Genomic DNA, 27,996 nt, shown 5'->3' with positions numbered 1-27,996 from the left:
TATCCATAATCCAGCAATATTTCTGGCCTTTCCTCCTACTGGTACTCGTCAGGGTATCTTCAAAATTAAGTTCAATTTTTCTTTTGTGAACTTTGCCCCTGAAATTATACCAGCTTAAGGCAAAAAAAAAAAAAGATACTGATTGGCTGGGGCTTTTTTACCCTTTATAAATTAGAGGAAGCATGAAAATTATGATCCTTCACTAGGAAGCTTCAGAATAGCTGTAACCACGTAATTACTACCGTGAATGAAATGGAAACTACCAAATACAGCAACTGATTTGTGATGCAAAGTAAGTGCTTCCTGCTTTTCTCCCAAACTTAGTGCCCATGAAGAAGTGAGATACTGTAGCTGCAGGCATGAAAGCTACCCAAAATAAATTCTGTGAGTGGTGTGTGATGCGAAACATATTTTCTTCGCATTTTTGCTATCTTCCAAAATGCCTTTGGAAAAGGAAAGATGGTTCTAAAATAATGAGAGACTTTCCTGGCAAAACCATTCCTTAAATAAATTATTAGAGGCCAGTGAGGAAACATCACTTCACAGCCAGTAAATCAGTGCCCTTTTGATTCAGGCTTCATTGAGGAAGGTCATGTTATGTTAAGGAGCAGCGCCTGTGAGTATCTAATAAAAGCCACTAGTGTCTCGTTGGCTGATTTGGCAGCTGTGGAAACAGAGTGACCTTGCAGCAGAAGGTGAGAGCACAAGGTTACACTCTCACAAAGCCTCAGCCATAGGTAGGTTTATCCCCATGAATATTTCATTATGGACTCAGGAGCATTACTCACAGGAGCAATATTATTAATGTGCTTAATGGTGACTGAGGAGTCATATTTTGTTACACTCACTCAAGCCTTAAACCAGGTCCTCGGCCTCTAGAACTTCCACCCTTTATTTTGTTCTGTTTTCCAAAACACAGAAAAGTACCAGTATTAACTGGAGAAACTCCAGATACAAGAGCCAAATTTAAATGGACAATTCATTACCAACCAGCAGGACTGTGAGTATTTCAGAATGCACCTGCCCAACTAACTTAATGTGAAATTTGAAATTATGCCATAGGAAGCCAAAGGGCTCTTTTAGCACCTGTCAGGTTGGAAGATGTGAATAGATGGGCTACACTCCTGGATGTGTCTGTACTGCTATTTCCTCCACATCAGGAGTGCTAGGTGATTGGTTAAGTTTAGTGGCATCCTCTTTGATGGCATCACTGGTGGGAAATGTTGGGAAAACCATGGCATCATGGTGGCCAGTGCTTCCTACCAAGTGACGTTCCTTGAAATGGTATCTCCCTCCATCAGTCTACAAAGCAGCTCAATCAAAAACGGTGTTGAAATTACTGGGAAAATTCATGTTGATTTTCCTTGGCTTTGGAGCAGGCTACTAAAATGCCCCAGGGCTCAGAACGAGGCTGTCAGGTGATGTATTTCCAGCAGGTGCCATTAAAAGAGAGCAAATATTGGCTGTTATCAAGAGCTGACACAAATCTTCCCATTGAATTTACCAGGCTTCAGATCAAAATCTCTTTGCAGTGTTTTCCGTTTCATCTACATACACTCAAGTCTTGTCTTGAGACGTGTGGAGTACCTATTTCTTTCCACCAATACAGATAAGACAATGGAACTTTGCTCCCCTCCTTCCTCTCAAAAGCAAAATTACATGGAACAGTGGTAAAATGACATTATGAGAGACAGCATTTTCTTCTGTATAAAGCAAGGTCATTCTCTTGGCTTCAATAAAATAATGCAAATTTACACCAAACAAGCTGTTATTTAAGCCTACCTAACTGAAACATGTTTTACACTCAAAAAACCCAACAAGCCAAAAAAAACAAAAACCAAAACAAATTCCTGTTTGTATGGGTATATTTCTTTAAGATTTCCTTCATTTTGCATACAGATATGAACTTAGTGTAAGCTATTTTTTTCCCATGTAAGTTATTCTTTTCCCCTTGATGTCTTGTGCACAAAACATACAAAGCTCAAGCATTAACAATAATCATAAAAACACCAAACCAAGCAATAATAATAATTATGGTACTGATTCGACATAATAACAGCAAAAACTGGTTTTGAAACCCTGTGAGTGTAAAAGTCTTGTTTGCTTTGTGATCCTATACATAGTGCTAGTCTTAAAAGTAAGAAATGTGGTTTCCAGCTCAGATTTCATAAAAAAAAATTACATCTTTAATTAAGATTTATGGCATTCAATAGGATTCAGCAAGGATAGAAAAACTGCTTCAGAGTGTAAAAAATAGCAGTTAAAAATGAGGAAATATGATTAAGTGTCTTTAATTCCTACTGCCTCCTTTACGGGGTTTCCGATGGCCTCAGGCAGAAATAGGCACTTATTGTCTTTAAAATGGCATTATTCTTGGCATAAAATGTTTATGATCAAGATGAAACTCGTTTTGAGAAATAATAACACTGGCATGAATTGAAAGGACCTTGCCTTTGGAGAAGAAAAAGAAATTAAACATATATTTATTTTAATGGAAAAATGTACTTAAAGGGAAACACTTTAAAAAAGGAGAGAGTTCTTCATGATGAAAAATATGATTTAGACATATAATACTTATGAGACCAAGGTGATTTGCATCTCAATAATGTAAAGTTATATTTAAATCTCAGTTCAGCCTTAAAATTGAGTTAATGATGACCCTTAAAGGAGAATGGGGCATTGCAAGGAGCACCATTAACTATTTCTAGGCAGCTGTGTTGCCTTGAGCAATGAAAAGCTAGGAAAGGTAGAATCCTTTTAGGGCTCAGGCTCCTAAGCACTTGGCATATATTCTGCAGATTTAACTGCAGGAAGCAGTAAATACTGATAGTCAAGCCTGCTCTGAGTCTTTGCAATCACATTCTTGTTGGCACTGCAAGCCACAGCCAAGAATGATCTGAAATGTGTGGCATTAAATTCATGACCGTCTCATTAAACCTTTCCCATGTCCTAAATCCAAGAGCCAATTCAAGGCACAGACCTGCCTGATTTCAGATGGTGCTGCTGCCTAGAGGTGAAAATTACATGAACCCACTTTTGCCAAAATTTGGAGCTCTTAAGGAAAGGGTTTATGAGCTGGGCTTCCAGCACAGCTTTGTCTCCTTTGAAGTGGGAAGGGTGTCAAAGAGTATTCTTGCTGGACCTTGATCCAGCAGTTTGTATTACCAGCTTGCCTCATCAAGGATTGGTGCACACTTGAGCATGGTTGCCCACACAGCTGCATGCTGAGAGAGCTGAACCCAAAACCTGCATTAAAATACAAATAACTACAGCCAGAAAACAAGGTTCAACATGATTGAACCTGGAGGACTGATGAGGTGCTAACAAATTCCTTTTGATCTTGCTAGCTGTTTGAAATGCAAGTGGTGTTAAGGTATCCTCTAACATTCTGCCTTGTTCCAGAAACATGGTTAGATCCCTTCCGCTCAGGAAATGCTGCTGGGGTAAGATGGCAACCTCATTGCAGTTGAGTTTGGAGATTGGGTTATGGCTGTTATATAAATGGAGCCTGAGGGAAATGTGGAAAAATAAAATAGCAAGCAGCATATATTTTCTCCCATCTGGCAAAAGCTTGTTCCATTAAAAAGCATTTAATGCAAGTAGTTAACATCTAAACTTCATTGAAATAACACCATAAGATCCTAATGACCAGACTGCATTCTTTTATTGCCCCCTTTCCCAACCAGTAAAGCTGAAAAATGCTGGATGCTCTGTTACTTTCCCCGGAAAAGAGGCAGCTTGAACACTTCTTTCTAGCCTAGGAATAAAATACAAAAGACAGGAAGGCTCAGCTGAGACCTCAGAGAGGTTTCCACATCTCAGATCATCAAGATCCCAACAACCACTCAACATTCCTCATTTAGAGCTTCTCAAGAAGGAATTCCTGAATGTGTTTCACTGAAGAAATGACCTGTACTAAGCCTCACCTTCAGGGATAAGGAGCCTCTGAAACCTCAGGTCACTTTTAATTAGAAGCTACATAACCATGAAGAAATAATAATCAAATAAATACCAAAAAAAAAAAAAAAAAAAAAGAAATTGCATTGATGGAATGGCTGTTTAGACTAGTCACAGGGAAAAGGGAAAGATACCCATCTCAAAATAATATTAGTGCTTTGCACAGAGTAATATTATGATCTTGGTTGTATGGATTTAAAATTAAAATGTCAACAGCAACCAGCTGCCTAATAAGTAAAAGTTCTGACAGGTAGAGCTGAAAAAAAAAGTAAGTTTTGCTTAGCAAGTATAATTCATCTGAAGGATGATACACACCAGGGTCATTCAAACCTCACAACCAGCATCATAGAACAGGAGTATTGATTTATTATTGCCTTTTACTGACATGCAAGTCAATGTTTTACCTGACTTTCCATCTTCTCTATCTAGGTGTCCAAACACTGAGCTTAGCAGGCACTGCAAAAATACTAAGATTTATGCGGAAACTAATTTTCCTATAATCTTGGTGAGACCATGCTGCTTGACATCGAGCCCTTAATAAGATGACAATCAAACTTTTCATACTTACCAATAGACATTTATTTTTAGGGAAGATAAGTCTGAAAAAGAAGCAAGAAAGTAGACATATTTTCTTTGGTTCTGTAACATCAGCTCCATCTCCAAACTAAGCCTCCCATACAATTTTGGAAATTCCAGAACTGCAACAACAACCAATACAGATGCCTTCAAACACTGATCTAAGTGCTTGGTGGGCCTAGGAGGTGCAAGTGGAAGGTTAACCCAAGATATTTCACATCATTATGGTTTGGTTGGACACTCTTCACTAAACCGGGTTGCTCCAAGCCCTATGCAACTTGGACACCTACAGGGATGAGGCAGCCACAGCTGCTCTGGGCACCCTGTGCCAGGACCTGCCCACCCTTCCAGCCAGCAATTCCTTCCCAATAGCCCACCTGTCTCTTCCCTCTGGCAGCATGAAGCCATTCCCCCTTGTCCTCTACCTTCGTGCCTTGTGCCGAGTCCCTCTGCAACTCTCCTCTGGCCTCTCTAGCGTCTTCTTTGATTTCATGTTTCTGATAGGAATAATACAAATTTACACCACTTAGTTGTGGGACAAAATAATGTCTATGTGTGCAGGATATTCAGTTAAAACCATAGATAATTTATGAGTTCATGTTTGTGTGAAAAGAGAAGTTTTGAGACATTTCCAAAATATTACTTTATTTTGGGATGTATTAGCTAACATATGGTTGCATCCGAATTTTGAAATACTAAATAATTCATTACCAGTTTCCTTTAAATTAACCTTTTTGAACAAGTTACATTGTATTTATCAAAATCTGCAAATTTATTTTTATTTTTCAATTTTTTTATTATATTCACATATACTCTTTCAAAGTGATTACATCCTTAACATCTTCTAAGGAGACATAAAATTAATTATGAGGAGAAACCATAACTATGTCTCATAAAAAACTACCATCATTTTATGAAGGTCTCTGTTGCTAGATTCACTTTCTAAACTTGCCATTATATGGAAAATGCTGAAAAAATACTGAGTGGAAGAATGTCTTGCATCTTCATCTAATTTTTAAATTATTGTTTTATGTCCTGAAAATATTTTAAAGCATTTGCCTTTATTGAGTGACCAAAATATTCTAATTTTTCTAGCATATTTTTTTTCTTCCATTAAGAAAAATAAATTTTTTTTGACCTTTTGACTAAGCTGAAAACTTGAATTTTGATTCAAAAGTGTTGGGAAAAAAAAAAAAAACAAAAGGAAATAATTTAGAGGCATCTAAAAAGCAATTTGTTCTTCAGTCTCTAAATGGGAAAATAGTTTTCTAGAATCCTTAGTACATGCAAAATTGAAGATGTTCCTTCTGTCTCTTACACTTCTAGCAACACAATTCTCCTACAGATTAACTTTATTTTTTCTCTTGCCTTTCTTGACCTTCCTTTTTAATAAATCAAACCAAAACAACTCTGCTTTGAAAAAAAAAAAAAAAAAACACTCCAGAAATAGCCCCTATTTCCTGTATCTCCATTTTTTTTCTTAACTTGTAAGATTCTCATATGTCTTTTAATTTTTTTTACTTATAAAATACAAACATGTTCCACTGACACACAAACTTACATAAAAAATATCCAAAATTTAGATTGATACTTATAGATTGACATATTCCCAGATGATGTTGCTGATAATTTTACCTCTGCAGTGTCTAGTCACTGGATGCTGCTTACATGTGCAAACACCAAAAGATATAGAGGAGAAAAAAAGTCCATCGCTTTAGAGATGCTGAAATTAAAATATTCTAAAAACATGCTCTTATCGAAGGAAGAACTTGGATTTGTATGTCACAGGTGAAAAGACTTTTCACCAAAACTAAGGGGAAAACACAAATAACTCCTAAGTTTGATTTTGCTAAAGTAGAAACTAAAATGGAAAAGAGGAAAATGGAAAACAAGAAGTGAGCAGATCACAAAGGAGGGATAGTGAACGGTGAGAAGGTTTTCACAGAGACTCTCCTGAAGCTGTTTTCCCAGAGCCTCCTGAAGACAGGGTCAGTAGAGCTCTGGATTTTCATTCTGAGGGAACTGTGCTGGACACAAAACCCAGGGACAGTCTGGGAGAGAAATCTCTCCTGATCTACAGGCATTTCCCATGATTTTGTGACTTGAAGTAGAAAATCTCTCTCATCCTTGACCAGCCTTCCTGACTCTTGCTGTGCAGTCTCTCTCTGTGCAGCCTCTTCTACCACCTACTGTGCTCCAGAAAAGGAAAGGGGAGCCCTTTATTGATGCCATATGGCATGACAAGTGTTCTGCAGGTATTCAGATAAATGAAGTTCACTTTCTCACCTGGAAAGGTATTTCATGTCACAGAGGAAACAAATAGGAAGAGAGTCCCTTCCTTTTTTCTACACTCACTTTTATGAAGATTTAGCCTGTTGAAAAGCAAACCTGCAAGATAAAGTCACAAGTAGTCACTGAAGGAAAAACCACATCCACAGAAGAGGCTGTTCATAGCACACCCCCTCTCCTGGAACCGACTTGTTTATCTGGGACTGGATTCAAGTCTACTGAGGCACTGAAAATCCCTGAGAGCAGCCACCAACCCACATATGCATATATGTGAATACATATGCAGTACTCCAAATTCATATTTTGTTGCCTAATTAATTGAGTAATGCCATCAGGAGGCAGCAAGACAACCAGGTGACTAGTGTAAATAATAGAATGTGTGTTTTGGAACTGCAGCAGTGAATGTCCTCCCCAGCCTAGTGTGAGCTATTCATTACTTTGTAGGCTGTTTGCAATAACAAATAGATGTGTGAATGTTGTGATTGGCTCATCAACATTTCATGAAACCAAAAAGAGCAACCCACAACCAAATAAACCTTCCATCTTAAATTATTCACTCTGATCTATTATTTTATATGAACAGCTTTAAGGAGCTGGGATCACACCTCTTTTGTATAAACAAAAATCTTAGTTCATGGCTACTTGGTTTGATTTATTTTAATAGTAAAGAAAGCTGGGGAGAAAATTAGATAAAATAGGGAAATAAAGGAAAATGCATCAGGTGATTTAGAGTAACTGAAATTACATGACTCTGCTCTAACCAACATCCATATATCCAGTGCAATATGTTTCCCAAGATCACTCCTAACACCACGTCTCTGGCACGCTGTGCTTCTCAGCCTGCCCCAGTAAATGATGCCTGACATTTAAACAGCACCTTTCACCTCCAAATCCCAAAGCACCTGACAGCCTGTTCAAACTGATTACAGGCTCAGGGCCAGGTTCTGCTCTCTGATGCATTAAGGTAGAGGGAAGGACTCTGCCTTGGTAGCCTGGCTGTAACCCCAATTATATTACTGCAATTCCACTGATTTTGGCCAATTTTATTAAAGGGTCATTTCACCAGGCCATGAAACTCCACCAATAGCAATACTTTTTGGTTCTGCACTGTAAGCATGCAGATTTCAGACAGTCACCACATTTGTGGATAGCTCATGACAAAGAGGTGATGATGGTCATACCTCTGCAAGGATTTCAAGTAAATAGTATTGATCCCAAAAACAAATCCAGCCTCAGGGCTATAAAAACACTTGGTTTATGACTCAATTTACAATACATGGGCCCAGTTTAATCTCAGATGATAGGAGCTCATAAACCTAAAATCTGACCAGTGACAGTACTCCCACCATAGCCAGTGGATGTGAAGGTTATTAGGATCTTGTTCAGCTGTGCTTTTTTGTGGAGATGAAGTTGTGAGCATTGAAAAACACAAAGCATTCCTACTGGTCTCTCTGAATTCTGAGATTTATGCTGTGCAGTCTTGCCCACCACCTAATTTAGTCTTTCATTCTGCAGAAAACTTGCTTGGTATAACTTAACAGGTTGCCTACAAGTATACCTTACAGAGTACCTGGAAACACACAGAATAAGGTTGTGTGAAGCCACCTGATAGAAGCATGCATCCAAGCATAGAAGGATCACAAAACTGGGAGTAGGGTACCACTATCTGTGTGAATTAGGGTACAATAATTTTGCACAAGCACTTGCAAGCACTAGATAAATTTCCCCATCCTTCAAGTCACATGTAGGAGCTGCTCACCTACATGCCAGAGAGGCATCAAGAGAATCTACCTTCTATCTTTAGATGTGTTCTTCCACTTAAATGACATCTAGGTAAAAAAAACATGGTATAGAGGAAGGTATCCTTGCCTATGGCAGGGGTTTGGAATCAGAAGATCTATCAGGTCACTTCCAATCTAAATCATTCTATGAGTCTATGATTCTATGAAAACACATCCAATTCTTTGCACAGGACCAAACATACACCATAAGTGGGTAATGAAGTAGGCTTAAAGCCATGTTTCTGTATTCCAGCACAATGAGTCCTAGTGGGCAGTATTATTGCAGGCTTGTGGTTGGAAGGAGTACTAACCATTCACTGCAAGTCCTCATCAGGGTTTTATGGGTAAATACTTCTAATATTCTATACATGCATGAGCTGTTGCTGGTCACCACTGCTCTGCACGTGGCAGCAATTGCTGCCTTGGTTACCCTGATCACCATGAGGTGAACAGTGCATCTGTAACCCCACTTCCCCGTAATTGCTGAGTGTCTTCAAACAGCCCTGGAGATGGGCTGAATTGGGCTGTGCAATATTGCATGCAAATCTCTTCCTAAGATTTTAAAGAAAAAGAAATAAAGAAGGAAGACAAAAAAAAAAAAAAAAGAAAAAAGAAAAAAGAAAAAAGAAAAAAGAAAAAAGAAAGAAAAAAGAAAAAAGAAAAAAGAAAAAAGAAAAAAGAAAAAAGAAAAAAGAAAAAAGAAAAAAGAAAAAAGGAAAAAGGAAAAAGGAAAAAGAAAATAACTCTAAAGAACTCTAAGGGATCAATTCCAAAGGGCAAACAAACCTTAGCAGGTAAGGCCATATGGCATTTAAGCCTCTTTACATGGTTGCCTATTTACACTCAGACCCTGCCACTTAATAACATTGACGGAGGAATAGTTAACAGAGGCAAGTGATTAATTAGTAGGTCAAAGGTTATTTCTACTCCACTCCTTTTATTTACCTGAGACAAGATTAAATCAAATAAGAGCTCACAGAAGGAGACTTCCAAGGGAATCTGCTAATCACAGCTCATGTATTTGGTATTCACACAGTGAATACCACACTCTGGGGGGAAAAAAAAAAAAGTTTGGCTGAAGAGATTGCAACAAGCCAAGCAATCTATCATGAAAACAGGGGCTCCTGGCTCGCTTTCCTGGGAGCTTTTATTCTTTGAATTGGAGAGACCTTATTGAGCCCAAAGTCCCACAGGTCTAGCACATGAAACAAAACAAAAAAAAAAGATGCTGCCAGAACTTTATGTATTACATTTGACAAAGAGGAAAGTTAGCCCAATTTCACAGGGATGTGTACCTAGGAATAAATTGGTTTGCAGCAGTTGCAACAGGGAGTATCCTCTGTTCTAGCAACGTGTTCCACCCTCTTAAAGGAATATTGGATTTATACATTCCTGTTCTCAGCCTTGAAACATTGTGTTATAATCTTAAAAATGTTAGCAAACCTGCCTGTAATATAGAAGCATGTTTTCTCTTTAAGAATATTACGTCTTTCTTTATTATTTTTTTCTGATGATATCTTAACTCAGAGTATAGAGGGGCCTCATTCCTATTACTGCTCTTGTAACCCCATTGCAATTACAGCCATTAGTGGAATATTGGAATGTCAGTGCTGGTACTAGATGCAGAAATGGATGTACCTATGAATGCTAAAACTCACTTGAATGACTGGAGATTGCTTGTTTTCCAAATGTACATTTCTATGGTGACTTCATGCCTGTGGAATGCCAAATAATAGAAATCGTGCACTCAGACGTGATTGGAAATATGAATCTTGATCCAAAACCAAGTTATGTGGTTTGGGACCACCTGTAGATTTTATGACATGTGGGCACTGAAGGTCCCCACAGCCAGAGTAAACACAGGAGGTGTGGAAAGCAGCTGGGCAGGAGAGCAGAAGGCAGGTTCCCTTGGGCTGGGCTGAAAATCCAGCTCAGGGTCACAGGGGAGCTGGTCAGGGTCTCATGCTGAGATGGTAGGCATTTCCACATGAAGTTGCTGTGCAAGACTTGTGTAAGGTGCTCAGTCCTGGAACTCCAACCCAGCACTGGAGGCGCTGGAAAATTGAGTTCAATCTCAGAGTCAATCTCTGGTTCAGAGATTAGCAATATAACAAAATGTTTCTGGTTCAGAGATTAGCAATGTAACAAAAAAAATCGAGTTCTGCAGGCTAACAATGCTGAACCAGATCCTTAGCATAATCAAGCTGTCCTAAGATGAGGTGTGCCACGACAAACATGGTTTGAAATGTAACCTGGACAACCAGTTAGGAACTATGACCCTGGAGATAAAGTCCATGAGTCTTTCATTTTTTCTGCTTTTGCGCCATGCCTTTTCCATATATCTTCCTGGTTCCTGACTGATAGAGTTTCTCTGCTGACAAACACTTGAACCACTTGGTGCCCAGTCTCTTGACAGTGACAGCACCAAGGAAGCTACTACTGCTTCATAGACTCGTGCTTCTCAGTGTCTGAAGAGGACTGGAAATAATTCTAAAGGACAGTCAGCAAAAGTTTAATCAGATAATTGCAATAATGTTATCAGTCTCTAATTGGCTCTATAGAAGAAAATGTAATTATCCCACTAGCTGGTGATAGACTGAGTTTTGTAAGAAGCCTGAGTGTTTGAGACAACCTTGTCACAAGGATGTTTGTGTTTACACACAGATATATCTGTCATTAGGCAGAGGGTAATGAAATGGAAAGGGTGGTGAGATGTCTGAGGGAAGCACAACCTGCAGGACCTACAGCCCACAGAACCATTCTGGCTATCCCTTCACCTCAGGGGTCCCCCTTTTAGCCTAGCAAATGAGCTTTTTTTTGGTAGCAAAAGAAGTGCAGAACTGGTGTCAGTTCTAGAAATCTCAGTAAAATTGCATCAACTTGCAGTTGTGCTAAACTGGTCCACATTAAACACTTGAGCTTAGAAGAAAATAGGAGAGGAGAAGAGAATGAAGAAGAGGAGAGAGAGAGAGGGAGAGGGAGAAGGAGAGGGAGAGGGAGAGGGAGAGGGAGAGGGAGAGGGAGAGGGAGAGGGAGAGGGAGAGGGAGAGAATATTTGGAGTGTGGGATGCCAAAGTCGAACCATCTGAGAGCATGTGTATCAGGAGATGTTTTCTAGGGTAGAGGAATGAGGCCATGGGAAGAATAGTCTATTCTTCAAGTCTCATTTTCTACCTTGAAAGGTCATGTTTGACTGATAATGTCAATTTTTTTTATCCTGTCAAAGCAAATGTAGGCTGGAAATGACATCATCTTGCCTGAGGGAGCTTTATAACAACTCCTTGGTTTTGTGACACTCAGCAGTGCATATTGTGGAAACAGAATCAGATGAGCACTTACCCATCACCAACAGAACAGCAGATCTTCCAGACCCATAAGGTGTGACCCATGTTTTGCACATTTTTCTCGCCCTGCTTCCACAGCAGAGGCTAGCAGAAACCACAGGAAAAGAAGACAAGACGTTGCTCAGACCAAGGAATGCCTTTCTACATAATGCCCTGGCCCATCCCATGAAAAGAAACCACTTGGGACTGAGCTCTCCTCTCCCGGGGGGGTTCTTTGTCTGCCACCATGGTGCTGTGGGTGCTACAGCTCTGCTTTTTCCATGACTTTTGGGTTCGGCAGATCTCCAAATTATATGTTTTGCCTGCAGCTGTAGCAATGCTTTGCAACACAGCAGCTATGACTCCAAGTGATCACAGCTGGCACATCTCTTTGAGCTAAATTGGTGAAAGACAGGGTAAATGACAGGTTACTTCAATGCAGCTCTTAGCAAGAACTTATGGAGATTATTATGAAGGAGCTGGAAAGTCATCACTAGAATCTGCTTGTGGACTTGACAACTGAGAGATAGCTTTCTTTGATAACTTTTAATCACTGTATTTTCTACTTATGCAAATTGCAATAATACCCTTGATGCTCTGGATTTCTGTAGCATTCAGGCTTGTGGCAATGACATGACAATTCAGAGCTGGGTGTTCATCCTGCTCTAGCTTATGTCTGTTTCAAAGATGCATTACATTTGTTGGTGACATACACTGATTCATGTAGTACTGGTGTCACCAGAACATGCGTTCAGAAACATCCCACAAAATGCCACTTTGAGAGACTTCATCTGAGTTTCATCATTGTTTAGGATTTACTTGCACAGCTAATTGAAAGCAAGCTGCTTTTGTGTACCAAAACAAGAAGAAAAGGAAATACATAGAAGCCTAATTTATCTTGTACCAATCTTTTTCTAGTACTTCATTCCAGAGAGCAGATAGAGAGACACTGAAATACTCCGCCTACCTATGAACTGGACGTTTCAAACCCAAGTACTTTTTAAAGAACGAGTCTAATAAAACTCATTCTCACTATGTGATACAATAGGCTTTGTATGCCAAAATTACCATTCTGGTCTTCAGTATAAAATAACAACTCCCAAGTCACTCAGAGAATTTTTAAAGTGCTACCAAGTATCTTTGTACAGACACAAGTTTGGTGGATATCATGACCTGGTGTAATACCTTCTCGTGAGTGACATGGAAATTGCCTATTTATTCCACTCTGGCTCCATCATGGGATTAGTCTCTTTATTACAGTTACTGGTGGTTTTCCCAGTTCAGCTTTCCATGGTTTTCTTTGAAAGATGATTTAATAGGCCATGGGACCATAATGCTGTCAGGAGATGTGGTGCTATTAGATCATAGTGACGCTAATTGAGACTTAATACACCCTCTTGCCTAAAAGAATGTATTGTGGGTAATTTTATCTTGATATTCAATCTAAACTTTCCATCTCATTACTCCCAGCCTTACCCACTTCAGCCACCCTAAATGATCTTGCTGCCTGTTTCCACCAATGATAAAGATGTGGACAGTTATCATATTCCAACCCCTGCTCCTCTGGATGTAATTAGGCCAAGGCGTAAAGTGAGCTGGGTCACCCAAGGTCACAGCTTGGCCTAAAAGAGGAGGTCAAATGGGGGAAGGGGAGCTCTATCAAGGCAGTGCTGTTGATGAGCTCGACTGAACAAAAGTGAGCCCAGCATCTGTAGCCCAGTTTATTTTAATTTGCTCTGTTCTTTTTGTTAATGTGCCTCTTTTTTCCCTGCTTGTAGGACCTGATACTAGGGTGTGTACATTCAACATTGGAGATAACTCTGCAGCCCAAACTTTACAAAGTTTTGGGAAATATGGTGTAAATTGAATTTTTCTGGTATGACATAAGAGCTGTCAGTACTATAGTGGTGTTACAGGGATAAACTTGTCAAGTTTAAGCCAAGTTTCCCTCAGACATACACTCTGGGATTCACATTAAGTACTCAAGTGGCCTTCTTAGGTTTCCACCCAGGTTAGGAAACACAGGCATACAGGAATACAGGAAGTTTAGTGGGCCATATCTTAAACCTGTAGTGAAATCACCACAATGCCAATACCAAGTAAAATTCATTAGATCAAACTTCAGCAGAAAGGCAGAGAGAGACAGGACTGAGTTCACAGACCCCAAATTAAGATCTGCACAACTTCAGAGCTCAGCTCTGTTACTCATACACAGATGTTTGTTGGCATCTGAGATGTCCTGGAATATTCCACAAAATATTTATGGGCTGTTTCAGAAAGGCAGAAGGCTCTTTCAGGCCCCTGGAGGTAGGCCACACACTCCTTGACTTATCAAGAATATTAGAAATCCATATAGGTGGGTAACTGAATCAGGATCACTAATTACAGTAGTTAAAGTACAGAACAAACTTTGTGCAAATCCTTTTGTTTGGGACTTTTTAATGTGTGTTGGGTGGGATTGTTTTAACCACACTTTTCATTCCATGAAAAATTCTGAAAAGATACTTTCCTATAAGGTCAATTTTGAATCAGAGCAAATTTGAAAATAATTAAAAACTTGATTAATTTCTTCTTGGACAGAATACATTTATAAAATACTTTTATCACCTCTATTAAGTATAAAACTGGGTGTAGGAAACAATTTTCAAGAAAAACAGCTTTTTTCAAGAAAAACAGCTTTTTTCAAGAAAAACGGCCAAAATTCCAGAGTGAAAATGTCTAGATTAAGGGATTTTTGTTGTAGATTTACATACCACAGGTGGTCCTGTGATGAAAGGAGAAAGATGAGCAGTATCCAGTATTCCAACCAGAGGATGCAGGTCTCATGGGAAACCAGTCCTCAGGGTGATGGAAATGGCAACTTTTTGACTCTGACGCTGTACTTTTCGCTTCTCAAGAAGCTGAATCCCTCCTTCAGCCTGGGGATATGTTGCTGTGACCAGCACAGTGTCACTCCTGAAAGCGGTGACCTGGTGGTGCAGACACACAATGGTTTGTCAATAGTCTGGGCAAAACACTTGTGTTTTATGCAGCAGACACTTTCCATCCCCACCAAAAGAGCTTTGGCATTGTCCATGTGTTGAAAGACAATGCCCAGAGCAGGTCAGCCAAACCCCAGGAGAAGATACAGGCTTAGCAGCCTCATAGAATTCACAGTTAAAATGTGACAGGGCTCTTGTAATCTCAGCCAACACAGCAGAGGCAAAGCCAATTTCAGTAGGGTTTTCCCCAGATGTGAGTTTAGCACCAACACATCATTAAACACCCATGGACCATGGTAACTGCATGTCTATGCCTATGCATGTGCAGCAAAAAATCAATGGCTACTTCAGTTCCCACAGCTGTGGTCACAAGCAGGGTCTTAGAGCTGATGGGTATGTCTTTGTGCTCCAAATGTCTCAGCCTTCAATGTCATAAAGGGATGTGAGGAAGGAGAGAAAAGATCGGCACATGGAAACCATGCAACTTATCTGAACAATGAACATCTGTTGAAGAATCCCAGCAAATTGTTGTGGTTTTTTTCTTTTTTTTTCCTTTTCCTTTTTCACTATAGAATCACAGAACTATTTATATTGGAAGGGACCTCAAAGCTCATTTAGTCCAATTCCACCTGCATGGTCTGGGACATTTTCCACCAGATTAATTTGCTCCAAGCTCTGTCCAACCTGGCTCTGAACACTTCCATTCTCAGTTATGGATAAATCATATAGGATGTGAAATAACCTCCTGGCTGGACTGTTCAATACTCACCAGATCAGGGAATAATAATGTTCCATCTGCCTTTGTAACCTTAATCCTGCCCTTAAGAGGATAGCTGCCATTCTAGCAGCTTTCATCAAACAAGTACACATTTTCATTGTAAATCCTTTTATAAGATTATTTTTTCCCATGGCTAAAGGTCAGAGTTTATTCTGACAGATAGAGGATTGTGAGTAACAAGGTACAAATAACAGATGCACCTAATACCTAATCAGTAAATTAAAGGAGGAAAAAACCCTCAACCTTTACTCTTTGTTTATGGAGAATGATTCTTTCCACAGTCCAAATCCACCATGGTCCCTACGGAATCACAAAATAAATACTCACAATAAAAACATTAGAAATTATTAGAGGAGACTGGTGAAATGGTGTAAAGTCCTGAAATTGTGATCCATTTGTCACCAACACAGGACAGCCAGGAAAAGACTGCAGGCTTTAAAAAAGTGCTTTTTCTTCAGGCATCTGCACCAATAGGAAACTCCACCCTTCCTCCCACAGGATCAGGCCACACGGTATCGTATGTTTGTCACTTCCAGGATGGATTACTGCAGCTCCTGGCATTTGATGACAAATGAGAAAACAATGTAGAGAGTGCAGCTGATGCAAACTCTTCTCCCCACTTCCTGCTGGGGTGAAGAAATCCTGAACATATAAAATGCATGTACCAGACCTTCCACCCCACTTTTAAACACAGATTTAATATCTTCATCCATATAAGATGGTGGTGACAGTTTGCAAAGAGGTATGTTCTTCCTCCTTATAAACCCCTAAAGCTCCCCCCATGTCCCCATTTCATTTGGTCAGAAAAGGTTTATCTCTTCAAGTCAAAATACCTTATTTTCACATTCTCTAGTTCCCATAATTATTAAAAATTAGGAAATTACAACAAAAAGAAACACATTGAATTAAATATATTCCCCTCCTCCCCAACCAGTCTACAATTTTGGTGGGAAAAAGAACAAGGAAAAAAAACCCAACCTGAATAATCTCAAAAAAAAAAATCCACTCGTGCTATTTTGAGAGCTTTAACTCAAGAAATTGATTGCTCACCAAGCTGTAATCCAAATGTAGAACACAAACAGTTAATAAAAAACAGATACCTCAAGGACAAATTCACAAGTTTTTAACTTTTTGCAGTTTATTTCCTTATAAAGGCTTATATCAGAAAAAAAGGTCATACTTTTCTTCTTGCTACCTCTGAACTGTAAAACGCCTCTTACACTGTGTGAAGGAAAAACCTGTTATGAAATAAGAGACCTGCTTACCTCACTGTGTCTTCAACTGTTCAGCAGATGACAAAACAAACCTCACTCTTGGGCCCTACCCTTGGATTACCTCCCTTTCAGCTGCTGAATTCCCATTGTCAACCAGCTCAGGGGAAGGACACAACTGGAATTTGAGTTGTTACAACGCTAACTTTAATCTCAGAAAAACATATTTGCACATCTAGGATGAATTCATGTCTCCTCATACCCAATCTGCTTTTGGATCTGTATCTTGGAGATCAATGAACTCTTAGGTGATAAATACCTCCTCCCCTCCCTTATAACACCCCATATTCTAGTGAAGATCATTGCCACAGGTGAAGGCCATGTGTGGTGGCCAAGCATCCTGACAAAGGAACTGGCAGCAGTTTCTGCAGCCTGCTAGGGAGAGTTTGGGAGAACTGATACCTAAGAAAAGAAAAAGTGACTGAGGATTGAAGCACATGGGTTTCTGAAGCAACCCCAGCAAAATCAGCTCTAAGTTTGAGTTGAAAGAAAGCTGAGCATCGAGCAGCAAAAACTATTTAGTTTCACCATTGAGATGCCTAGAGGCCATCTTCTGCTGAATGCCCACCCGTCCTTTTCTTGCCATATTATAGCAAGAAAGAACTTTTTGTTCATTCTTCTTGGTCCTGATTGTTTCTTTCCAAGAGGTTTCAAATCTGTCTCTGGTGTTTTCCCCACAGTCCATGTCAGAAAGCAGTGGAGGCTGTCCTGGTGACCACTTGCCCTCCCTCTGAGCCTCTGAGCCTCTGTCCCTCTGTTTCCTGTAATTCCAACATGCTTCACACTGGGCTCAGACAGAAACTACTCCAGAGACAAAGCAATGCTGGCAGCATCTGCTGGCTTATTAAGCAGTTCATTGTGTTGGGACCACAACACAGCAACGCTGGAAGTGTCCCCTGCTGCCAGCAGCATTTGCAGAGGTGTGAATCCAGACATCCCCAACCCTAAGAAGGCTGACACCAGCCTTTCTTAACCTCCTGGGCCCTCACTTTCTCCTGATGTGTCTATCTGATGAGCTCCTGTGCTCTGCTCACACCATGGGCAGGTCTGTCATGCCCAGCCAAAAGCTCTTGGCACCAATTATAACAGGTCATGCTCTTCGCTCTAGAGTTTGCTGGTGAAACAGCTCATGCTTTAGCCAGGATAGTGCCTGACACAGGAATGCCCTGGCTCCCCACAGCCAAGGAACACAAAATAAAAAATTCAAAGGAGACAGCTGAAGCCTTCCTGGCCCTTTAGTTTGGCGCCTACGATAGACCAAATAATCGATTTTCATAAACTGCTGCAAAAACTCCCAGCATCACCAGCAGCTTCTGAACTTTCTGAGAATTGTGAGTTTATTTGTTGCTGGGATATGCCCCTAAAAATGATTTCTAATACTGACTGCTGAGTTGGTTAGATTCTTTTGGTTTCTGGGTTTTCTTTTTTTTCTCCATGGAAAATGTTGCTGGGGAGGATATTTCTTGAAAGGATTGTCATAGCAAGAAATGGCTGCAGCTGGAGTTAGAGCATCTAAAAATAACTATATTAGAAATAAACAAATACTATCACTTTAGCCACATGACAAAGTAAGTTTAAAATAAAAGATCCAAGGTTTTAACCTTCAGCTCCCTTCCTGAGTAGACACAGAGCACTGAGAAAAGTCATGGACTTTGCATAGGACACCATGATTCTCTTGGAATTCCTCAACATCTCCCCACCAAAATTCTAAGAACTGAATGCTGAGCCATCCAGAAGTGCCTGTCTTTGAGACACTCCACCAGGACCCCATGCTTGCACATGTTCTGATGAATTAGCACTTTACTGTTCCTTTGGTCTCAGTGGGAATTTTGTTAAAACCTCTTCTGTGACACATCCCCTGGCCCCATCCACATTCCTGATTAGACAAGCAGAGAGCACTTCAGATTCTTTAAGAGACATCCACAGAATATATGAAGTAGCCTAAAAGCATTTTGGAGACTATATACAGACCTTAATATTGAGTTTAATGGGCCAAGTTCTCATCTTTCTGACATATCTGGCCCCTCTCTTAATACCCTTTGCCAAAAATCGTTATTCATCTAAAATACCTTCATCTCCACAAAGCTGTATAATCAATATTGCCAGGTGCTGTAAGAGCTAATAGTGGATAATATCTTCTGGCTCTGTATTAAAGTCCAAAGAGTCACTAGTGAAATAAGGTCTGATTTGTTACAAACAAGGGCTCTGCCTTAGATTCACCAGGTTTGCTGAGATTAAATTTGTGATGTCCATGTACAGTTGCTTTATGTGATCTCTGGATAATATTAAGCACAGATCATTTGTCATATAAACTTGCTGAAGGCATGAGACACCTCACAGAGGCCAAGTAGTCAATGCCACACATCACCAAATAACAAAAACCTGTGTAACAACCACCCACTGAACTAACTCTTCCTATTCTCCTCTGTGGCAATGCTGACAAAAGACAAACATCTTCAGGGAATGAGCTCTCCTCCTTGCCTGACCCATCTGACAATCACAGGACTCAGACACTGTCTTACAGCTGGGTCCTGACAAGTTAAATCCAACTTGCAGCTAAAAGTTGAAGGAATCAGTCATGAAGGACTCAAGTGAAACATTTCTTCTGGCATATCAAAACCGAGCAACATTTCCCCTCCTGGAACAGACCTTGTGCATTCATGAGCATACACAGGTATCTCTGCTGCACATCAAAATCATAAAAAGCTATCACATGAAATGCTGTAATTTTGTCAGCCACCCCCATACCTTGCTAAACACTTCATATAGGAAACCAACTTTACACTTCACGAAGCTCCACCCATCCAGATGATGTTGTCATTTCCATGGTAACTAAAGTACCTCAAAGGCAAAAGAACAGATGGAGACTGGAAGAAAAAAAAATAATCCATGGACCAAAAGTGAACATATGTGTTGCAAGAAAAAATATTAAGTTGTGGGCAGCTATTAGGTTTATTATCACTTGCAAAAGGGGACCTTGATAAACTCAGTCACTGCTCTCCGGTTAGGAGTGGCACAATCACATCAGTTGTGTGACAATACCAATCTCACAGCAGCCCCTGTTCTCACTCCCTTCCCCTTACACAAATTTCAAATAATAATTGTTTTTGGTCCCTTAATGGCTTGTTTTGGTTTAAGGACAAAAGCAGCCAAAACAAGCAGAAAGAATGTAACAGGTCGCATGCTTGGCTGCCCACTGCGTGTCTTCAGGATCAAAGTCTCCAGGAGGGAGTGAGGGGTTGTCCCTCCTCAGCAAGGCTGGGGCAGCCAAGGGAGCAAAACTGCACACACACAACCTGTAGCTCATTGCATCCCCCTCACCTGTGTTTTGTCTGGCTCTTATGCTTCAAATTATGTGAGGCATCACATGAAGGATGTGCTGGCAACTTCACTGCAACTTGGAGCATCTTTATAATTGGGTTAATAGTTATGACACAGTCTTTGCCTGACTTCCTCTGGAATTAATCCATCTTTGTAGATTGCTGTCAATCAGAAGAGAAACTTGCAATTTACATAGGACAATTTGTTCTGTGTCAACTTTCTACAACTGAGCAAGGCAAGTGTAATTTGGGAACAGGAGCTGTGATGGAGAGAAAAAAAAAGAAAAAAAATCTTATATTTTTAGCTTGCTCTTGGAAGAAGTTTCCTGCTCTATATTATATAATTTATTTGAGATGCGGAGTTTCATGAAAGTGACAAAAGTTAAAAATATATCCTGTTTCCTAAACTCTTCACAGGTTAAGCTGGACAGAGTTGGTGTAAACTTCAGAGCACAGAAAACTCATGTATGAACTAGAAAGGTGTGAAAAATATGAATTCAAGCCCTCCTGTACAAGGCTCCCATTGCAACCCAAGGTAAATAATTTTCTTTTTTGTTTCATGCCTTGCCTCATTGTCCATAAAATAAGAGCACTGGAGTTATCCTCAAGTCTTGCAGACTGTGAACTGCTCAGGCTCTGATATAAGCAAGGGCCAAATTAGCACCAAAGGCATGTGCATTGTCTGAAAATTTTTTATTGGCAGTGTCTTTTTGACATCCAAGTTTTAGTCTGCGTTTTACCCCTAATGAACAGTGGGGCTGCACCATGAGCATCTCTCAAATGCGCATGCTGCTGCATGAGCACAATGTTGTGCAGCTGCAGGAAGGAATTTTTTGTCAGTTGATATTTTAAAATATGACCAAAATAAAACTTTTTAAAAAAGCCCCAAAACATTAAAATATATTTGTCTTTTAAATTCTAAGGAAAGAAGTGATCCTTTTCGTGCTGGTGGTCTTTCTCTTTTTTTTTTTTTTTTTTTTGTGGGGTTTTTTTTGTTGTTTTTTTTTTTTTGTCCCTGGCTTTGCCCTCCTCTCTTTTCCAAAATTTAAATAACCTTAAGTAAAGTAAAATGGTTGAGATTTTATTCCCCTCCCAAGCCCGGGCGCTGCAAGAGCCGCTCGTAGTCAGGTGTGTGACCTGCCGGCAGAGGGCAATGCTTCATGGCTATTCAACCAAAACCACCCAAAACTTCGCAAATTACGTAGGCTGGTGAGGAAAAGGGCAGGAAAAGCAGGCAAGGCAGTACTGCAGCCGTGAGACAGATCCCACCCGCCTCAGCCCCATGCACACGCGTAGATTTGGGTTGTTTGTTGTTTTTTCGGGGTTTTGGGGGTTTTGGTTTGGTTTTCTGGGGTTTGGGTTTGTTTTTGGTTTTGGGTTTTTTGAGGTTTTTTGGGGTTTTTTTTTTTGGGGGGGGTTGGTTTTTTGGTGGGTTTTTTTTTTGTTTGTTTGTTTGTTTTTGGTGTTTTTTTTTTTTTTCCCCTCGGTGGTAAAGAAGCTGAGATAAGAAAACGTTGATAAATGACCGAGGTGTGAGCTAAAAAGTTGTGCTGCACTTTCTCTGGAACGCGGGTTTTGCAGACCTGGAATTCCTTGCCTAGTTTTCCCTTTGGATGGAGAGCCAAGTAACTCGGGATCCTCCCCCTGAATCAGGGCATGTCTGTGACACCCGATGCCGAGGCTGGATATCACCCTGGGAGTGTCAGGAAATGCTAATGGACGAGGAAAAGGGAGAAAAGGCAAAATTAGGTATACCGAGGCTCTGCTGCAGACGTGGAAATGATAAATATAATCTGCTTTCTATGCAATGTGCTACAGCTCACCATGGTAAGGGCTCAAACCTCCCCTCTGTGCACTGACCAGCCTGATGCCTGTCCTGTCTGGCTGGGAACAGTGCTGTCCCTGAGATGAGATCCAGCACAGATGACAGAGTCTTAATACCAGCAGTTATTCTTGTCAAATATTGCACTCTGGCCTTGTGGGATCTTGTTCCCACTGTGTGCGGGCTGGCAGGGGCTGGTGCAGGCACATGGTGCCAAACACCCTGAAGAATGTTTGCAAACTGCTGTTCAGATGGAGCTCCACTCTGAAATGAGATCCACCTTGTTCCTCATGTTTCCATCTTCAAAAGTTTCAGATGTCCCACAACAATGATAAATAATTTAAGCATAAAAAGCATCCATGTGTCAAGTTTTGCAAAGCCCTGGGAGGGAAGGAAAGGCAATTTAAATTTTAGATAAAGAAGGTGCAGAGGTATTGAGAACAGGTTATTCTCCATGTGTATATTATCTGTGGATGGCTATCCATATGGATATTATCCATTGCCATCGGAAGGACTTTACACATTACTAATAGCACATGAACATGTTCTTTCTTTTCTTTTCCTCCAAGTAATTTTTGAGACCAACATCAGCTCACCCTCTTATTGCTGATTTTATCTTGTGGTCTGTGTCTCCTGCCCTGTGACTGGCCCAAGAAAGTCATACAGACAAAGATAGCAGATATTTTCTTATTCTTTGAATATTGTTGGTGTGGGCTTTGTTGGAGGTTATTTTTAGGGAGGATGAGGTACATATATTTTAATAAAACTAAGGCCATTCTGCGTTATTTCTTGAGAAACAAAAATTGTTGGTCTCTTCATGGGACTGAAAACATACTAGGACAAGATAAATCATTAATTTCTGATTTAATTAATGTTAACCATGCCTAAAAGAACAGCCTAATAAAATAGAGTAGCAGACCCACGCAAGAACACCCAGCTGTGTCATTCTTGGAGCAGTGGCCTGGAAGACAAGGTTTGGGTATCTGCTCAGATTTAACAGATTGCAAATGAAATCACACATCACCAGTGAGATCTAACCATGAAGGTAAGGCTGTGTCCCTTTCTATACCAAGAAATCCATCTTGGTTGGAGAAATTTTCTGACCCAAATTTCTGAGCCAATTTTCAGAGCCAAAGCAAAACCCTCTGGTTTCAGGGGTTCAACAGTTTCTTGAAAGTCATGATTTCACCTATTCTTATGGCAGTGTTTCTTCAGTCACTGGATGGCTACTTTCACCTTGAAGTAGTAAGATTTTGCTTGCTGCTAGATGGCAGCTCCCAAGAGAAATGCACTCTATGCACCTTGTTGTCAGGCAAAGTTCAAGAGACTTTTACACAATTCTTTTGCAAAGTAATTTCCCAGGCTGCCAACCCAGAAAAGACCATGCAGGCCATCTATGCTGTATCCAGACTGTCAGAATGATCAGGGATTCAGCTTGGCTTAGGCTAAAGCATAGTTCTATTTTATTCAGTTAAACTTTATTTCCAGAAAGAAATCTCAGATCAAATCCAGAATTGCACCTGGGCAATGTAACCCTCAGCCCCAAAGTGGACCCCAAATGTTTGAGCAAGGTCTTCCAATTGCAGCAATAGAGTTAGAAATTATTTGAATTTACAGTGGATAGGAGTCAATTAAACTGCTCCTTGGGAAATGCTGAAGAGAAGAATGGCCCCAGCCCTCTTCCTTGAGAGTTTAGGAACCTATGTCCAGTTCCTTAATAGAATTTAATTTTCTCACTTACAAACCTCATTCCATCTGCAATCTAATATATTTCTGATGGCTAAGCACAGTTCTTCAACCCTTGTCCTCAAGTATTTTTTTTTTTCCATTTTCCCCAAGTATTTGTTTTTATTGCTCTTTTCTATACCCTCACCAGTTTTGTCACCACATGTCTTAAAATGTGTCTGTGAGATCCTTGGACAGCCTCTAAAATTCAACCCAAGATTCACACCAGCACTTTCAGATTTGAGAGTCCAACTCAAAGCTGTCAGTGCCAGGCTTGTCCAGATTTTTTTTTCTGGGCTTGTAAGAAGCACCTTAGTACAATAAAACACATTTGTTTGCTCAAGCCAGGCAGTTTTTTCTGCATCAGGTCATCCTGCACTCTTATTCTTTGCTGTTTCAGTGACTATAATGTCATCTACAAATGTCATCAGGAGCAGTTTTATATTTACTTCCAGATCACTGATGAATACCGTAAGAGGAAACCCTAGTAGCACTCTTCTTTGGCCATAATTCTGCATTGACAATTGCTTTCAGAGATCTGTCAGTTAGGCAGTTCTTAACTCATTTCATGTCTGCTCTTGTCCTGAACCCAATTACTTTTGCTTGGCTAAAACATATCTTCTCAGAAGCCATCCACTCTCCAAGCTGAAAATGTCATGAGATGGTGATTTTTTTACCTATCCTCCTATTAAGCTTCTGAAGTGATTAATTGCTATGAACCTTGTACGTCTTCATTTCAATATAATATTTTCTCTGAATTCAACTTCTAGTTAACAATTCCTTTTATGACTTCCCCAACTAGATTAAGCCATTCTTCATGGCCAAAATTCTCAAATATAGCCAGTATTTCCATTCACTCCCTATCCTAAATTATACAGCTTTCAGTTACCTCCTGCCTGTCCTGTGCTTCATTGACTGATGTTTCATTTCGGCTGATGTTTTGTGCTTCTTATTCATGTTGCTGCTCCTATGGCAGTTTATAAACCTTAGATATACATAAGTACGTATGCTGAAGGCTATACGTACATATAGATGCAAAACTGTAATATGTATGAAAACTATAATGGAAATCCACACCATCATAAGGCAATAGTGCACATGAGAATACAGGACGGGTTTTGATGCTTATTAGTAATTAGTTTCTTTGAAGATTTGTTTTATGAGGGAAAGAATTTAATGCAATTATAAGATCAGAGTCACTCATTTGCTTGGGGAAGACTGAGAAACATCAACACACAATAGAGCAATGGCAAACTGATGCATGTTGAAAGAGAAAATATTCAGAGCATTTCAAAAGGACACGAGTGTCTGAGCAGCCTGAGCAAAGGGCAGGGCCTGGTGCTCTGCTGGTGTGCCAGCAAGTACTGCATCACTGAGCATTACAACTTTTGAGCACAGAGAAATGTTTAGACACTACCTCCACAGGGGTAGAGAAGGATGTGGAAAGATCAGATAGATAAGAAAGCCTGGGTTTGAGCCTGAGCCTCCCATGTGGTCATCTCCCCAGTTGTTAAGCTACAAAAATTTTCTCCCAATTGTCCTGGTTGAGGAATTGGAGGCAAAATCCTCTTGTTTTTGGACAGTAACTGACACAACACAGCCTTTGTCAGCATCATGAAGATGCTGAGACAGGGGTGTCAGTTCTGAGTTATCAAAATAATTTTCAAGGGAAATGGTTTGGGGTGGGAATAATGTGGGTATAAATGCCCTCAAACCATGGAGAATCAAGCAAAACAGGGGAGCTCTATCTTCCAAATTTAGTTTTGCACTTGGTTTCCAACCCCTTAGCCCTGAATTTTGATTTTTGCCTGTCATTGTTCACACAACAATGTTGAAACTTAACACCAGATGTTGGAAATATTTATAAAATAAAAGGGTAACTTTGAAAATCACTGTTATTTCTAAGTTGTCCAAACAGTTGAATTAAAATTTTTTGATGGGAAAAAAAAAAAAAAAAAAAAAAGACAGGGTTGAAATATGTTCATATTTACCCCCTCTTTTCACTTGTCTTGCAATATAATTGTAGTGGGATACAAGCAGTTGGAAACTTTGTATCTGAAATTTTGAAATATGTATGCACATATAAACAGATAAATGATCATAAGATAGATAGATAGATAGATAGATAGATAGATAGATAGATATAGATAGATAGTCTTCTACATAAATCTCAGAAATGTGCTAGATATCTGATGAGCCAGAGCACACAAGGAAAGTATCTGTTTTAAGCAATTTTAATAGTAAATATATACTTTTGATAATCTGATTGTATTTTTCTATCCTATAAAGGTACCCCTGCTTCACTGGGGACCTCTCAAGATAATTTTTTTGTATCTTTTACATTGACTTACAAATCACCCAATAATTCTGCATAGGTTTAATTTATACCTTGAACTTAAGGAGAGTCATATAGATATCTAACTTAATATGCTATTTATATAAAAATAAGAAACTCATGTCCTTCACTACAAAACATCTGTCTCATGAAGTCAAGGTTATATGTAGACTGTTAGGCACAAATAGGAAACTCATCTCAGGTCTGCTGCAGAACTAAACCAACTTTATGAATGCCATCATACTATTTTTAAAGTTAAAAGAACAAAGAGGAGAAACTTCCTCTTTGAGATTATCCACTTAGATTGAAATCCTTGACACACAGCAGAGACAGAGGGAGGAGGTTGTTTAAAAGAGGGAAAATTTTCTAGAACTAGAAGACAAAATCACAGGTCAGAATACCTTTGATGTCAGTGCTGATCCACAGTGATTTATGCACACGTGTCCTACACAATGACCACTCAAAAGGATGGGTCTTTTTCTGTTTATGAAATTTATCCTGACAGAATTTGATGCCCACAAGTAAAAGTAACCAGGTGTGATTTTGTTTTTAAATTTATACATAACAGGCCTAAAAATAACTTTGGGTGAATCACAAACTCCCTTTGCTAGGTCTGAGTATTTTTTATTTCTTTATATTCTGCCATGTTTTCAAAGTGAGCATTAAATAAGCCATTATCTCTATTGCTTCCTAAGTTGAACTCACTTTGAAATTATTTTTTGTGGGGCTGTTTAAATACATTTGTTTATGTATATGTATCCTCTCCAGAAGTAAATAAATTAAAAATAAAAAGAGAAAAGGCTCACAGAATACTTTTTATCCTAAATTTACTGTATATAATAAAAATATTATTTTCTAGAAAAGGGGAAGCAAATGTGATAATTTTTTTCCCTTTTCTTTCTCTCTCTCTCTTTTTTTTTTTTTTTTTTGAGTATTTGATTCCATAATTAGGTTTTCTGTGTTAATCTAATCATGCCAATTATTTCATAACTGTTTGTCAGCTTATTCCAAGGAGAAAGATGATGGTCAGCGGAGCTCTTTGATACAGAGTTCACCTGCCAAAAGTTTTCATTTCAAAACCAGAATTCTTCACAGGAAATGTCACCACCAGCTCTGCCAAGAAATGTTGAATCTGTTTCTTTTTCCTTTTGTTTAGATACAAAATGACAAAATGTAGCTCCAGTTGGGTGATTTAATTTGAACAAACAAGCCTCTCTTCCATGTCAAAGAGCGGATTGGAAATGACAATCCCTGTTTGGTTTCAATCAGAAATGCCAAGGATTTCAGTGTGACATTCCTGATCCAAGAGTTGTGAGTCGCATGTTTGTTTGGGATGGAGATGGGGTTGATCTGTTGGTCGTCATTTTGGAGGTTTCTTGTGTATTTTACCAATTCATCTGTTTTCTCCTATTGGAGAGAAGCATGAGGAAAAGACCATGAGGGAAGGACAGGCACAGGCTGCTGTACCTCAGCTCAGATGTTTGGGATTTGTACGTATCTTGGAGGATGTCAGCCACATGGAGAGATCCAAAGGGAAGTGATGCTTTGGTGTGGTTTTTACTTAAGATTTTTTCCCAGGAATGCAGCAGGGCTGAGGGCACATACTCACCCAGGTGACTGAGTCTGCTGATGGTCCAGGAGGGCTGTGCTGGCATCTTGGGGCCCACAAATTTCTTCCACCTATTTGGGGTTAGACTGCAACCTGTGTTGTAGGTCTCTTGCTTCTCCTAAAGGGACAGGGTGAGAGAGATGCAGCTTTCAAGTCTGAAGAAGAGAAGGCCTTTATAAGGGAACCCCTTCTAGGGCCTAAAGGTGCTCCAAGAGAGCTAGAAAAGAAC

General features: G+C 39.7%; 1 long non-coding RNA gene across 3 annotated transcripts in view; it reads right to left on the bottom strand.

The window, feature by feature from the left end:
* The window catches only part of LOC116184583 (uncharacterized), a 30,306-nt gene continuing 2,310 nt past the window's right edge, over nt 1-27,996 (bottom strand). Inside the window, exons 2-3 of one of the 3 annotated variants that reach the window (XR_014951057.1) lie at nt 11,943-27,885; nt 1-5,030 (exon numbers count right to left, since the gene is read on the bottom strand). This is a non-coding gene — a long non-coding RNA (uncharacterized LOC116184583). Of the gene's footprint in view, nt 27,886-27,996 lie in introns of all 3 variants that reach the window. The other 2 variants (XR_014951058.1, XR_014951056.1) reach the window with 2 other exon arrangements.

The sequence above is a fragment of the Lonchura striata genome, chromosome Z (genome assembly GCF_050655825.1).
Source record: "Lonchura striata isolate lonStrDom1 chromosome Z, ASM5065582v1, whole genome shotgun sequence".
Lineage (NCBI taxonomy): Eukaryota > Metazoa > Chordata > Aves > Passeriformes > Estrildidae > Lonchura > Lonchura striata.
The sequence above is the reverse complement of the archived record's forward strand: the minus strand, read 5'-3'. Positions and strand labels throughout refer to the sequence as shown.